Source organism: Athene noctua, chromosome 5 (assembly GCF_965140245.1).
Source record: "Athene noctua chromosome 5, bAthNoc1.hap1.1, whole genome shotgun sequence".
NCBI classification, from domain to species: Eukaryota; Metazoa; Chordata; class Aves; order Strigiformes; family Strigidae; genus Athene; species Athene noctua.
This window is the reverse complement of record NC_134041.1, coordinates 135,388-140,072: the sequence shown is the minus strand read 5'-3', so window position 1 is coordinate 140,072 and position 4,685 is coordinate 135,388. Positions and strand designations below refer to the sequence as shown.

Genomic DNA, 4,685 nt, shown 5'->3' with positions numbered 1-4,685 from the left:
GCCGAGGTCGGTGTCGGTTTGGCTTTGGGCTGAGCTGTAGCCGCCGCGGCGCTAGTTCCTGGCAAGGGGACGGACGGGGGAGCTGTCGGGGCCAGAGCTGCCGTAAATATAATCAGACAGCTTGCTCGGGTTCTCCAGCTCCTAGCGTACGCTCCAGAAGAGCGGCTGAACGCGGGCAGAAATGTTCCTGGATTTATCTGGGTTTTTTTAAAAAACTATTTCTGCTATCACCAGGATTTGAAAAACTAAATTGGATAAATGTGAGTTTAGGAAAAATATCTAACAATACGTGTGCTTTTAATAGTTACTGTACTGGTCTCCCAGGGACCGAAGTTACGCTGTTTCGTCCTTAAAACAACTCTGCGCTCCCGTGTCGCGTTGTCACAGGCTTTCCTCCCCCTTCCACCCGTCCAAAGAGCCCTGAGGCTGCTCTGACCGACACTTCGGTCACCCCGCTGAGTTCTGGGTCACAAGGCGAGACTGCGCTGCCCTGCGCTGCGGCCGTGCCGGAGCTCCTCCCTCTCCGGGGGGTTATAAGATTTGGCAGCGTCGGTCCCGTCGGCCCGCGCACCGGAGCGGTCTCGCCCAGCGGCTGCTCCCGCTGCCCGGGGAAGGTTCCCCCGGCGGGGAGAGGCGACCTGCGGCGTGCGGCTGCGCCGGGCGGCCCCCGGAGTGCGCGTGCGCGGCGGCGGCCCCGCGACCGGAGGACCGGCGGCCCATAGAGCGCGAGCTCGGAGGAGTGACGGGCATCTCCGGCGTTTATTAACGGTGTTGGTCGCTATAGTTACCGGGGGGGGGGGGGGGGGGGGGAGCGTGGGCCGGGCCGGAGGAGCCGCAGGGGCGGGCAGGGAGGCTGCAGGCAGCGACCCCTCCCTGTCCGGGGCCGGTGCTGGAGGAGGAGCCGGTGCGAGCCGAGGCAGGAGCGGGGCCGGGCGGCTGCGGGGAAAGGTGCGGCGGGACCGGGGGCGGAGGCCGCTCCGCGTCGGGGCCGGGCGGCGGCGGCGCTGCCCGGAGCCGCGCGGGGCTGCGCTCGGCCGGGATTCCGGGTGCGCGGGCGGCGCGGCGGGAGCCGTAGTCACGTGCAGGGGGCTTCCGGTCGGCCATGTTGGCTCCCCGGGGCACGCCGGGAGCTGCAGTTTCTGCGCTCTCGGTTCCCCGCAGCTGCGGCGCTGGCGGGCGCGCGCGGCACGGCACAGCCCTCGGTACCGGCGCGGCCCGAGACGCGGTTTTGTGGCGGTTTCCCGCGGGCTGCCCGCGGCTCCCCGAGACGCGGTGTGCCCCCCGGCCCGGGGGTGCGCATGCGCGGCCGCGGCGTCTCCCGGGAGTGCGCGTGCGCGGCGGAGGTGAGCGTTGGGGCTGCGGCCGGGCCGGTCCGCGGCAATAAGGGTCCCTGCCGCCTCCGTGCCCCCTCCCGAGGCCGCGCTGGGGCCGCGCGTGTCCGTTCCTGCCCCGGGGATGCCGCCGGCTGCGCCCAGCTCGGGCTGGCGTGGGGTGTCTCTGCCCGGCCTGGCGCTTCTCACGGCTCGGGGGCCAGAAGGGACGGGCGGAGCCGAGCCTTCCCGGCCGTGGGCAGCGGGGCGGGAGCCGCCGCGGCTGGAGCTGGAGGGGCCGGAGAAAGGGAAGGAAGGAGAACGTCAAGGGCATGTGGGCAGCAGCCGCCTCGCCCTGCAGGGGGAGAGCGCCTGCCTCTCCGGGTGAGCGAGGAGCCCTCTGCACAGTCCGCAGCGGGCCGGACCCAGGCGCGGAACGGCCGCGGAGCGAGCGAGCGAGCGAGCGAGGCTGCGTGTGTCGGAAGCCACGTCTTGTAAGAGCCGAGAGACACCCGCGTATTCTTTTAGGGGGAGGTCAGCCGGGCGAGTGGAGTTTCAGAAGAAGAGGAGGGGCAGGAGGAAGGAAGGAGAAAGAAGCATCTGACCTGTCCAGTTCTCCCGGCAGTGCCGGGAGCGAGAGCCGCGGTGAGTCCCGGGCCCTCGGGGCCCTGTCGCCCCCCTTGTATGTCCCAGTCCCTTCCCGCCCTTCTCTTTCCCATGCTGTGATTTTTTTTTTCTTCTTCTCTATATCTTTTCTTTCTTTTCTTCTGCCTTGCTCCCCCTTCCTCTCTCGCTTTCTCTCTCTTGTCTTGCTGCTCCCTTTTCTTTTTCTGTCTGCACTTCTGACTGCTTGTTCTGTACCTTTTGCATCACTCCTCAGTCCATTTCTCTCTCGATCCTTCCGTTCTGCTCCTCACTTCTCGGTTTCTCTCTCTTTCCTCTGTCCTACTCCTGCACGTAGTGTGTGATTGAATGAGGTTCTGTGTCTAGCAGGCCTCATCTCGTAAGAGCTGTGAGACACCTACATCTTCTCATAAGTGGAGGACAGCCAGGCACCTGGAGCTGTAGAAGAGGAAGGGAGAAGGCAAACAGAAGGAGGAGTCTGACCTGTCAAATTCTCCTGGCAGCGCGGAGAACTGCAGTAAGTCCCGAGCTCTTGGGCCCCTCTCATCCCTCTTGTGTGGCCTGGTCCCTCCCTGTCTTTCTCCTAGACTCCTCTCTTTCTGGTGCTGCTCAACTTTTTTTGCTCACCTGTATCTTCCGTCTTGCTTGGAGCATCTCCCTGTCCCCATCTTGTAGGTCTTCCCTTTCTCTGCCCTGTACCCTGCCGCTCTTGTTGCCTTTCTCCATCCCTCTCTGTCCAGCTCCCTGTTCCTATTGATGCCCCTTTCTTCTTCCTGCACCCGCTGCTATTCCCTGCGATCTCCATCTCTCTCTTTCCTGCTCCCTGTCCCCCGTTTTTCATTCCTACCTCCGTCCCTCATAGACTGTCTGGCCTTTTTCCTCGGTGTCTTTCTCTCTGGCTGACTCCCTTCTGCTGTTTTTCATTTCCTCCCTATCCATCTTGTTGCCCATCGCTCTTTTGTCTTCTCTCTCTCCATGTGTCGCTGTCTGTCTTCCAGTCACTGTTCTTTAATTCCTCCCTCTTCCCTGTAGCTTGCTGCTATTTTTTTTTTCCCTGTTCTCCATCATGCTCTGTCGGGTGCCCTGTCCCTGTTTATCAGTTCCTCCCTCTGCCCTGCGGTCTGTCTCTTTTCACCATTTAATTTTTGCCTCGCTCTCTCTCTGTCTGGCTCCTTGTGCCGGGTTTGCGAATTCCTTCCTCTGTGCCCCGTACCCCCTGTGATCTTTGCTGCTTTGTGGCCTGTTTCTGGCTGGCGCTCTGTTACTATTCAGTAATTCCTCTCTCGATGCCTTGTCGTCTGTTGCTTTTGTCTTTTCTCCATCTCTCTGTCTCTGTTTCCCCTGTTTTAGAATACACCCCCCCACCCCCACCCCCCTTCTTTCTGTATGCATCAGGATTAGTTTTTGGCTCCAGGTCTCTTTTTTTCTGTGTCTCTGTCCCTGTTTCCTAATTCTTCCTTCTCTGCCCTGTCACATGTAGCGATGTGATTTGTTTTGTGTTCCTTCCCATGGTTTGCTGTCCTGACTCCCCATCGCTGTTGCTTTTTCCTCCCTCTGTGCCCTGTTCTCTGGAGCTTTTTGGTCTTTCTTCCATCTTGCTTGGTCTAGCTCCCTGCTCCCCCCCTTTTTTTTTTTCCCCCTCCATGTCTGTTGTGCCACCCATCCCAGCTTTTTTTTTTCTGCATCTCTATGCTGCTCCTCGTCCTTCTTTGTTGGTTTCTGTCCTGCTCCTCCTCCTTCTTTCTGCTGCCTGTTTTCTTCTCTCCCTGCTGCTTTTTTTTCTGCATATCCACGCTGGGTTCCCTGTCCCCATCCTCTCACCGCCCCATTGCTCATCTCTTGTTTTCTCTCTACCCCTGTACTAGTCAGCTAGCTGCCACCTTTCTTCTGTCTTCTTGTGTCCTGCATCTTTCTCCTCATGTTTGGCAGTTTCCAGCTCTGCCCTGCAGCTTGTTGCTCCAGGAACCGACTGACTGTTCCTGGCTGGACTGAGGAGCGTGGCTCCGGGAACAAGCGCCAAGGTGTGCCAGGGGCAGGGGCAGCATTAGGGGCCCTGAGCCCCGGAGCAGACTCACTCCCTTCTGGGACTTGTTCTGTGTGTGACTGAATAAACACTTGCTGGCTGCCGGCTGCCTTTTGTGCTTCCTTTGCCCCAGGTGAGGGGCTGGGAGGGGTGATGATGCTCTGTGGGGGTGGGTGATGGCCTCCAGCTGTGGGCTGGGGCTGGAGGGGCCCCAGGTGTGGGCAGTGAGGCTGATGGCAGCGGCCCCTCCCTGTAAAGGGCTTGCTCCGGGTGGAGGGGCGGGTGCTGCTGTTAAGAGCAAGGCAGCCGTCGGAGGGGTCGGTGTCAACCAAGGGAGGAGCAGAGCAGTCGCTGAGCATTGCTGGGCCCTGGCTGCACCGAGGGAGAAGGTGAGTGGAGCCGTGCCATCAGCTGGCAGCTCCTGGGGAGGATGGCGGTGCCTGCAGGGTGGCAGTGTTGGAGGTGGTGGCAGGGGCTGCCCCGAGCCGGTGGTGAGGCTTCTGGGTGCATTGGTGGGGGTTCGGAGGGGTGAGCAACGGTGTTGCTGCAGGGTCAGAAAGCAGAGAAAACTGCCTCTCGCAACCCAGCGGGAGCTGTGGTCCTGGCGTGTGGGGTTTCTGGCCAGCCGCGTTGGTTCCCTGGGTCACGCTGGGATGCGGTGTCTTACAGCGCTTGGCGTGCAGGCGGCCGTGCCGCGTTGGCCAGCGCGTGCCAGGAGCTGTAGGTTC

At 61.4% G+C, this 4,685-nt stretch overlaps 1 long non-coding RNA gene across 1 annotated transcript; it reads left to right on the top strand.

The window, feature by feature from the left end:
• Window positions 1-672: 672 nt before the first annotated feature.
• On the top strand, window positions 673-2,437 carry LOC141961247 (uncharacterized). The gene is made up of 3 exons (XR_012633745.1): window positions 673-768; window positions 1,839-1,955; window positions 2,304-2,437. It is a non-coding gene; the product is annotated as an uncharacterized LOC141961247 (long non-coding RNA).
• The last annotated feature ends 2,248 nt before the right edge of the window (window positions 2,438-4,685 follow it).